General features: G+C 34.8%; 1 long non-coding RNA gene across 1 annotated transcript; it reads left to right on the top strand.

Annotated features, from left to right (window-relative positions):
* The first annotated feature begins 748 nt into the window (after positions 1–748).
* LOC126751205 (uncharacterized) lies at positions 749–1,269 on the top strand. The gene is made up of 3 exons (XR_007665860.1): positions 749–810; positions 884–1,021; positions 1,107–1,269. It is a non-coding gene; the product is annotated as an uncharacterized LOC126751205 (long non-coding RNA).
* Positions 1,270–10,979: the final 9,710 nt, after the last annotated feature.

Genomic DNA, 10,979 nt, shown 5'->3' with positions numbered 1-10,979 from the left:
CAAACCCACATACGCGAAGGCGCAAGTGCGAAATCTAACAACAACAATGTTGTGTGCTCGGTAGCAAAATAACAATAAGCATAGAAACCTTGATACGAGACTCTTTGATTCGAGAGAGAGCTGTCAAAACTCGCATTTTTTATAACATTTGCCAATGATGCCACTGCTGAAAAATATTAACTTGGGTATTTAATAAATTATACAAAACACTAAATTAAACACTTTGAAAATGCATACATACATATACATATATGTAAGTGCTAAAATGCAAAATCATTAATTAATTTACAGAAACATTTATTTTGCCAAAATATGTTCGCACAGTTTCATTTCACACTAATTTCGTCAAGTAATTATAGCGCTGCTTTTCTGGCATCCCGCCTTTTTCACTAACTGCTGGTTGACGGCACCCTGATTGTGTTTTGTTGCCAGCTCAGAAAACAGATCAGCTGCAAGCGAGAGAGCAAGAAAAGAGATTCTAATCAAGTTATCTATGACAATAAGAGAATGACGAATATTACAAATTACAAATGTTTGCTTTGGCATGTGCACTGGTACATATGTACATATGTACATATGCATGCGCTAACAGAAATATTGTTGTCGGCGTTATTTTGATTAGAAGTGTTATTGCGTTAGGAAAGCTTTGAGTCAGTTCAGTTTTCTTTCAAAAGTCAAGGCGGCTATTACCAGCGAATACATACATACTACATCGAATTTCAATTCAGATTCAGATTAATTATTAAAAATAAAATTCCAAACCAAAGGCGAATTAGACGAAAAAGGAGTTTAACAGGTCGAAGAGAAGAGGTGAATGTTATAGATAAAAAGGAATTTTTAATTGTTAATATATGTATGTATATGAATTGACCTGTTTTATTAGAGCCGTAGTCATGCAGGATCTATGGCAAGTTATTTCAAAGCTGCCCTAAACTCCGTAGTTCTTCCGGAGTATAGTTCGCTTGGGGGTTTGACTAATATATGTTTACACTGTAAAGCAAAACATTTCGGAAGTGAAAAGGTACCTGTACTTTTCATTGTTTTATATTCGTAATATATGTATATACATACTTATTGTCTTAATATTTGGTTGAAATTGTTACTAGGTAAGAAATGGCTTTACGACATGTTGTCATGGCGGAAAAGTTAAACTTCAAGAATTACGTGTACCTGAGTTTTTGAAAGCTGTGTTAGAAAATGATTTGAGCTCTTGGCGGGGACACTATTTGGAGAATATTCGGCAGCTAAATAGTTCGTTTGCTTTTGCATCATTCGAAGCGAAACTTGCGGAGCCTACAGGGCGCGGACCATATTATTTCCGAATACATGGATCAATATATCATAGGGTAGGTCCATTGCATGCAGATCATCCTTCAGAATCCTCCTACGCCCAGCTGTTTATTCTTGACACGGATCAAGCAACTGATATAAGGGCACAACATAATTCAAACTGCGATAGGTATTTGCTGAGAGAAATCCACGAAATGCTTTTAAATATTAACCCCTTGGCAAATGAGTATAAGCATATGGCGCAGGTTGAATGCGAAGAGGAACAGAGAAGAAAATCGCAATGCTCGCCGAATTAGCATGCTACTTTTTAACAGCGCTGATCGACGTTATAATTTGCCAAACTGCTCAGAAATTGCGGCCGTTTTCACAACAGAGGATGGTGAACCACCTAGAAATCGAAATTTGCGAATATTTTCACGGAAATCTTATATGCAGAATTTATTATTTGTCTCAACGCTACATAGGTTGTGTGATCCATTAGTATATCCGCTTTTGTTTCCTTATGGCGAGTCAGGATATGATGAAACTCTTCTGCATGAACAGGGTCATCGAACGGAATATAGATTTTAATTAACCCAACTACAGTTTGTTGCTTACTGTATGGCGATAAGAGAAGGTTTCAGCTTGCTTCATGCGTCAGGTAAACTTTGGCAACAGTATTTAGTTGACCAATATGTCAGAATTGAAGGAGCACGTCTGGCATTTCTGCGAACTCATCAGAAAGAGCTACGTGTTGAAACATATGCTGGTTTGCATGACTACTTAATGCGTGGTGTAAATATGGAAAGTGTTCGTCCTGGTCGTATAGTTGTACTTCCTTCAAGTTTTGTTGGCTCTCCTCGAAATATGAACATGCATTACCAGGATGCTATGGCTATGGTTAGAAAATATGGAAAACCGTCGCTTTTCATAACTTTTACATGCAACCCAAAATGGCCAGAAGTCATTCAGAATATTGAGAGTTTTTAAGCAGAAGCTCAATGAGCTTATGAAAGATATTTCCCAGAGGAATGTGTTTGGAAAGGTGAAATACTACCTAAATGTCATTGAGTTTCAAAAACGGGGTCTACCACATGCCCACATCTTAGTAGCACTTCACGAAGAAGATGTTATTCGCGAGCCTTCTGAAATTGATCTGGTTGTTTGCGCTGAGATTCCTAATAAGGAGGCAGAGCCTGAGTTGTATGAAATAGTCTCAAAATGTATGATTCATGGCCCATGTGGAGTACTTAATCCATCATCGCCCTGCATGACTGATACGGGAATTTGCTCCAAAAACTATCCGAAAACTTTTCATGCTAATACGCTTTCAAACGTTAACGGCTATTCTCAATATCGCCGCCGCAATGATGGAAATAAAATAGTTGTTCGTGCCAATAAACATTTAATTGAAATAGACAACCGATGGATAGTCCCATACAACAAATATCTGACCAAAAAATACAGTGCCCATATTAATGTCGAAATGTGTTCATCGATAAAAAGCGTTAAATACCTCCACAAATATATTTACAAAGGATATGATTGCGCAACAGTTCAAATTATTGAACACCCAATTGATCGCGTGGATAATCATGATAAAATATCTACATTTATAGACGTTCGATATGTTAGCGCGCCTGAAGCCTGTTGGAGGCTTTTGGAATTCAATGCAAGAAAAGTCGCACATGGTAAAAGCTCTAGCCGTTCACCTTCCAGACTCACAAAATATTTATTTTCGTGATGATAATGCTGCGATTTCTGATACCCTTGCTCGATGCCACGATACCACTTTAACCGCATATTTTAAATTGAATGCGATAGATCCATTTGCGAATACTTTGTTGTATTATCAAATTCCTGAGTACTATACTTGGCAAGATGCGTCGCGCTCATGGCAAAGAAGAAAACGTCCGAGTAATGCAATTGGTAGAATGTATACGGTCGATCCAAAAAATCGGGAACTCTTTGCTTTACGTTTATTACTAACTTCGTTAAAAGGACCGAGGTCGTATTCAGATATATTAACCGTGAACAGGGAACATCTCTCTTCTTATTGGGAATCAGCAGTAAAGAGAAAGTTGCTAGCGGATGACACAGAGTGGACCGCTGCACTTGAAGAAGCATCTGTCTTTAAAATGCCTGTGCAACTGAGACGTATGTTTGCAATGATTTGCATATTTGGAGAACCAACCTCATCAATAGAGCTCTGAAGAAAATTTAAATTACATCTTTGTGAAGATTTTTTTAGAAATAATTCAGAAAACACCAGCGAGCTTTTAGCATTGGGAAATATTAGTCACATTTTCCAATCACATAACACATCTTTAAAAGACTTCGGGTTACCTGCAGATGATCTTACCACTGAAGACACAGGAATTGAGAATTATAATATAGATGATGAAGTATTATACGCGCAAACACTAAAGGAACAGCTTAATCATGAGCAAAAGATTATATTCGACCATATAACCCATGCAATTTCCAGTAGCAACGATGTCGTAAAGGCATTCTTTGTTGATGGTCCTGGCGGCTCTGGCAAAACTTTTTTTATAAGAGTATTATTCACCATATTCGTAGCCTCATACAGAAGGTGATATCCGTGGCTTGGACAGGGATTGCCTCTATTTTGCTTCCTGGCGGAAGAACGGCACATAATATATTCAAATTTCCAATACCTTTGACTGAATCTTCTGTTTCTCTAATTAAGCCAGATAGCACCCTCGGAAAAGCAATCAAATGTTCTACAGCACTAATATGGGACGAAGCTAGCATGGTTCCTGGGACTGCATTACTATGCTTATCGATTATTACGTGATATTCACCAAAATGAAATACCTTTTGGTGGAAAGGTTATTTTATTAGGTGGTGATTTCAGGCAAGTTTTTCCTGTGGTGCCCAATAGCTCACGCGCCGCTATAGTTGGTAATTGTTTGAAACGGTGCTCACTTTGGAAATTTTTTAGGTGTCTCAAACTCTCAACGAATATGCGTTCTAAAGAATCCTTATACAACAGTTTTCTTTTGCGTGTTGGAGATGGTCGATAGTTCTCTCCCGAGTCGAAAATCAATATTCCAGAAGAGATAATTTTGCTAAATGAAAATTTAGGGGATTGGGTATTTCAGCCTCAGTCTGGTGTTATTAATCAAAACCATTTGAAGGATCGGGCAATTTTGTGTCCAAAAAATGATCACTGTACGATAATAAATAGCGAAATAGTAAATATGTTGCCCGGTGAAGAAAGGGTATATTATAGCGTGGATACTGTCGTTTCTGAAGATCCTCAAGAGCATGTCGGATTCCCTACAGAATTTCTAAACTCCCTTAATTTCAGTGGAGTAGCGCCTCATGAGTTAAGGCTTAAGGTTGGAACAGTTGTGATGTTAATCCGCAATCTTAATACATATAAAGGGTTGGTCAATGGGCTTGATAGTAAAAGCACTACATTGTAATTGTTTGGAGGTCGAAATTTTAACCGGTGAATCACAAGGGAAACAAATTTTATTGCCCCGTATAAATTTACAGCCCAGCGAATCAACACTTTCTTTTATTTTAAAGCGTCGCCAATTTCCAATAATTGTAGCATTCGCAATAACAATAAACAAATCTCAAGGGCAGACTCTAGCAAGAGTTGGTGTTTTCCTCAAGGAGGATTGTTTTACGCATGGCCAGCTGTATGTCGCATTGAGTCGAGTACGATCTTCTCAAGATATCAAAGTTAAGACTTACGACCAAAATAAAACCACTACGAATGTAGTTTTCCATGAAGTACTTGAATAAATTGAGTTTTTATAAAAAAATTTTTTTTACTTTTTTCATTTTAAATAACGGAGTCCCCCGATTATCGGGGGTTATTACTAGTATTTATTATAATAAAATATTTTCGAACTAGCTGTTGGCCTTACACCGTATATAAATCAGGCATCCATTTGCTTGGAAGTGCTACGTACGCGCACATCTTTTGTTGAATTCGGCTTATCTTGAAACACCCATAGAGTCGTCTTATTTTTTCTTTCAGGCGCATACGCATAACCCACATTTCATTATCAGACACGATTTAATAGGCGCGTTTCGAAGAACAGCTATTGTACTTTTTAACATTTCTCTCCACCAATCGACCCGAACCTGTTTTGAGCGATCCGTAGCAAAATTAACTGAAGGTATAATATTGGATACACCTTGGTTTAATGCCAGGATCAGGTGGGGTTATATTTAACTATATATAATTATTTCCGTTATTCTAAAAAAACTTTACTATACCAAATTAGTGGTTTAGTCCTGGGCATAAATGGACTTGGTATAAACCTTGGTCTTAATCTCATATCCGTAATGCCATCAGGTTCGATTTTATGGTTTTCCACATCAACTCGATGTATTACATATGTGTTCTTCAGTTAAGTTTATATTCCATATATCTCATTTGAGGATGATTTCAGTATAGTTTTCATTGAAGAAAAGTAACATACAACTAATTGAGTTTATGACCAATAATGTAATCCATTCACAATTTTGTCGAATAATGAATTTTGAATTCTTTCACAACAATTTTTAGTATTAAGTTTTGCTAACATCTGAGGATATTTCCTTTTGATCCTTGCAAGTAAAAAACTAGCCAGTTTCTATTTTTCACGCTTTTTGATGTAGTTCGGTTGTGTTTTACTTCGAAGAACGTGTGATTTGCAATGTTTGCAAATTTTAGCTCTTCAGGTTCCATTACTAAATTTTGGTTTATAAAAATAAATATAAACCCAAAATGGAGATTTTGTGCAAACTGCTTCAGTTAGCAACGATTACAAAGCAAACTGATTGGAAACATTTCATATAGTCTAAGCCGTTGATTTAAAGTGGGTAAGTAATGGTATATGCCGTATTTATTGGATATGATCTATAACAGTGTATACATTATAGCTATTTATGTCCTAAAGAGGGTATATCAAGTTTGCCATGAATGAAAACACCCAAATGGAAATTATCGGCATGACGAAAAAATATACGTCGATTGTAAGTTATCGTATGACGAGTTTGTCTGTATATACTTGGTTTAATTCCTCCGGTTTGGAGATGTTTAAATGAAGCATTGCAGACAACCTTATTCCCACAGAAACTGCTCATTTGTCGGAATCGCTTATATCGGTCCATTATATCATATAGCTGCTATACTAACTCAACGAACAAATCACAATCGAACAATCGATGAATAAGTAAATTTGTTCTTGAAACTTATGCACATTTCGTACTTGACTTTATGCATTGTCCTTGAAGTCATCAGCACCATACATTCACCTCGCCAGTATTTAGAAAGCACAGTTCAAAATGATTTCACCTCTTTAGAAATATGGTCCAAAATCTCTAAGGCTTTCCAGTAGTTTGTTAAATTATGGGTATATATATATGGGTATATTATGAAAATCAATTTAGAACAGTAAGCCGCCATTTAAGGAAAATGTCTTGTTACTGGTTGAAAGTACGGCACTAAGATAAGGGCTTTCATTTTCAATTGCTAAACGAGTATACAAATATATATAGTACAATATAATTGCCATTACATAATATAAAGGAGTTGGTGAGTTAGTAAGGATGTATTATGCAGAATGTTACTCATACGCCATGTCACCGACTACGAAATATAAGGAGCTACCACATAAGTGAATATGAAATATTGGTTTAGAGCAAAACATGTTATGCACGTAATTGTGTTGTAACGACCACTTGGTGCTAGCCCTTTTGTACAGCATTTAATCACTTATGTCAATAGCCATTTGGATTGGTGAGACAATGCTGTTGATTGATTATGGTGCGTTATTAGACTTTTACGAATAAATTAGTTATATGCAATCTCACTCTTTATAATGTTGTATAAGTTGACTAATTTATCTGTAATGCAATTTCCATATATACATACCACTTGATATAGAGTATTGAAAAACAATTTCGTAATAATTTCTTATATTTTTTGCTATGAAGGGATTTTTTGTGTTAAGAGCGAGTCCTCCCATAATAGTAATGCTTTTTCTGGTAACGCTGGGGTGAATATATTTCCATCCATTTCTCAATTTTTAAATTATTATTATTTATTATACAATTTGCTAACACAGAACAGGATATTGCAATCTAACAAAAATTTTTATTTATGATCATTAATAGAGTTGACAGTACTGTAATGAATACACAAACCTTGTCAATATGGTCATACTAAATAAATATTCAAAATTTTACCACTTCATATCAGATCTGAGTTAATTTCTAAAAACAAAAAAAAAATTTGTGTATATAAAAAACAAATAGCATCACTCACACAGATGGTTAATATGTGAATGCATGTATGTCTCTCTGAGTTTATATTCTGCTGAAGTTTGGCAATACTTAACAATGTTTTTGATACTTGAACTGTCGTTATTTTTACGAGTGAAATTTTATCAGTTAATTTCTCTAATTCTCATTCACAATGCTTTTAGTAGATTCTATGTCAACGGTTCTAAGCAAGCATGTTTGTATCATTACACCCAGTATGTATTTGTTTATGAAAGGAATGCTTATAAATTGTTCATGCTAGTTTGTCTTCATTGCATTAGAATGTATCATGAACATACACCCCTAAATGCGCGCCGTTCAGCATTACAAAGGGAGTTTGTTTTTACTTCTAATATATTTTAGCTGCTCTTTAGATGAAAAAAAACAATGTCACCTTGGTGATGACTTTGTCCCCAAATTTCTGTACTCTAAACAATATTTTCTTTATGCAAAATACTTATAATATACTACATTAATATGTTTGTAGGATTCTTCCCTTTAAATTAAATGAAAAGTTGATTGCAGAACTTAAAATTTTCTTAGAAAGACACTTTACTGGTTTTGTTTTAGCGTTCTTAATATTTTCAAAAATGAAATGTCCACTCAAAAATAATGTAAATAAATTTATGTCAATAAATATTAATGGTTCAAATGTTAAAAATATTAAAAAGAAAATGCTGAACTGTCAAATAGGGAATAGTTGTGGTTTTTTACAAATTTTATTTCCAATTCTGTTCTCTTACAAAATTGTGCAGTGAATTTAATTAAAATAATAGTAATTCTTATTCTTAATTGGCGTAGACACCGCTTACGCGATAATAGCCGAGTTAACAACATACTTTCAGGAGTATTTTCGTCCATCCGGACAACATGACCTAGCCTGCGTAGCCGCTGTCTTTTAATTCGCTGAACTATGTCAATGTCGTCGTATATCTCGTACAGCTCATCGTTCCATCGAATGCGATATTCACCGTGGCCAACGCGCAAAGGACCGTAAATCTTTCGCAGAACCTTTCTCTCGAAAACTCGTAACGTCGACTCATCGGTTGCTGTCATCGTCCAAGCCTCTGCACCATATAGCAGGACAGGAATTATGAGCGACTTAAAGAGTTTGGCTTTTGTTCGTCGAGAGAGAACTTTTCTTTTCAATTGCCTACTCAGTCCAAAGTTGCTCCTGTTGGCAAGAGCAATCCTGCGTTGGATTTCCAAGCTGACATTGTTGGTGGTGTTAATACTGGTTCCTAAATAGACGAAATTATCTATAACTTCAAAGTTATGACTGTCAACAGAGTGAGTGATGACAGGAGATATTTCGTCTTGCTCTCGTTCACTGCCAGACCCATTTTCTGTGCTTCCTTGTCCAGCCTATACACTCTTGTAAAAGATGGTACCTTCTCTATTTAGTTCTGCTGGTTGAAGAAGTCGCACGATAGGGAACCTGAAACCTCGTTTGATATCGAACGGCTCGGAAAGGTCCTTCCCGATCCTGACGGAGCTTTTCGTGTTGCTCAACGTCAGTTTACACAGCTGTATTAGTTTTTCGGGGATACCAAATTCAGACATCGCGGCATAAAGGCAGCTCCTTTTCGTACTGTCGAAAGCAGCTTTGAAATCGACGAAGAGGTGGTGTGTGTCGATTCTCTATTCACGGGTCTTTTCCAAGATTTGGCGCATGGTGAATATCTGGTCGGTTGTTGATTTTCCAGGTCTAAAGCCACACTGATAAGGTCCAATCAGTTTGTTGACTGTGGGCTTTAATCTTAAAGATATCTTAATTGGCTACCTATTATTTCCCTCGGCTTAAAAAAATATTCTATGTTACTACATCAAAGTTTTGAAATATGAATGTACTGATTTCAAAAATATGAAAACATTTATAGTATTAATAATATATTTTTTATTGCAATAAACTTCCGGGAAAGAGACAAGAATTTCGAAAAATCCTGCACATCCACTTTCTCTTTGGTTGTTCCCAATGTTTTTCATTGAAAACAAATTTTTAATTTACTAAAAAATATTGGGACATTGTGTGTCGCTAAATATTTACTTATATCAAGCACCTGCAAGCACATAGAAAAAGTACTGTATGATAATAATCCCTCAGAAAGTATAATATGATTATGATATAATGTAAAAAATGCGCACAGACACAGTTGTGCGATGAACTTAAGCATTAATGACATTGCGAAAATACAAGCGGTGGCTAAGTAAAGCGATAAGAAGAAGCGATAGGCAGACAACGTTTCAGTTTATCTGTATATTTACATTTGAGGTACTTTTCTTTGAGCAGGTTCATTAACCCCATTCTACATTAAGTATATGATGAGAATAATAAAATTTAAACAGCATTACAGTAGTTCAAGCTCCTCCAACTTAACACTTAAGTGATAATGAAGCAATTAGTTTGAATTTTCCTGCAAACTAACTAGGACGTTATTTTATTCTACGTTTCTACATATGAGCATTTAAAGATTTGAAACTTTAGGCACATCATGACATGAAAACTAAAGAAGTTTTTTTTTTAAATCTAACTTAACACCTATCCACTACAAAACTGATACAAAACTAAATTTTGTAAAATTAAGTATGCTTAATAATATAAAAGGTGACTGCACTAGAAGTAAATATATATGGGGTATTCCATACCAAATCGATCACTTTTGAACCCGACCCCTTTAGATTTTGCTGAAACTTATCCATCCTTTTCTACCCTTTGAAAACATTTTTGAGAATTTTTTCAAAATTTTTTGTCCAACTTAAAAAAAGTTATGAATTTTTCAAAAAAATGGCTCTTTAAATTTCAATTAGCCATAACTTTTGTAGAAATTGCCTTTGGGGGACCTTTTTTTCAAGATTTTTGCTTTTGAATGAGCTTCTCGAAAATATACACGACAAAAATTTAACACGATCCATTATATAAAATAATCGGTTTTTTAAGTAAAATCATCATTTTTTTTGTAAGTTCGCCCTTTTTTTTATATTTTTTTTCCTCGAAAAAAACTTCAATTAATTTGACAACTATCCCTGCTAATCCCGGAGTGGGCCGATTTTTTTATATTTTTTGTTTTTTCTTGCATTTTTAAAACTTTGACAATTTTTTTTTAAATAAATTTTTTGGAAGTTCGCCATTTTTTTTTTCTCAAAAAAAACTTCAATTAATTTGACAACTATCCCTGCTAATTCCGGAGTGGGCCGATTTTTTTTTATATATTTTTTTTTTATTTCTTTAAAAAAAAATTGTAAATTTTCAAAACTGAATAAAATAAAAAAATATAAAAAAAATCGGCCCCCTCCGGAATTAGCAAAAATAGTTGTCAAATTAATTAAAGTTTTTTTTTGAGGAGAAAAAAAAAAAAAATGGCAAACTTACAAAAAAAAATGACGATTTTACTTAAAAAACCGATTATTTTTATTCAAAA

This window comes from Bactrocera neohumeralis, chromosome 2 (assembly GCF_024586455.1).
Source record: "Bactrocera neohumeralis isolate Rockhampton chromosome 2, APGP_CSIRO_Bneo_wtdbg2-racon-allhic-juicebox.fasta_v2, whole genome shotgun sequence".
Classification (NCBI taxonomy): Eukaryota; Metazoa; Arthropoda; class Insecta; order Diptera; family Tephritidae; genus Bactrocera; species Bactrocera neohumeralis.
Note: the sequence above shows the minus strand (reverse complement) of the source record. Positions and strands in the feature narration are given on the sequence as shown.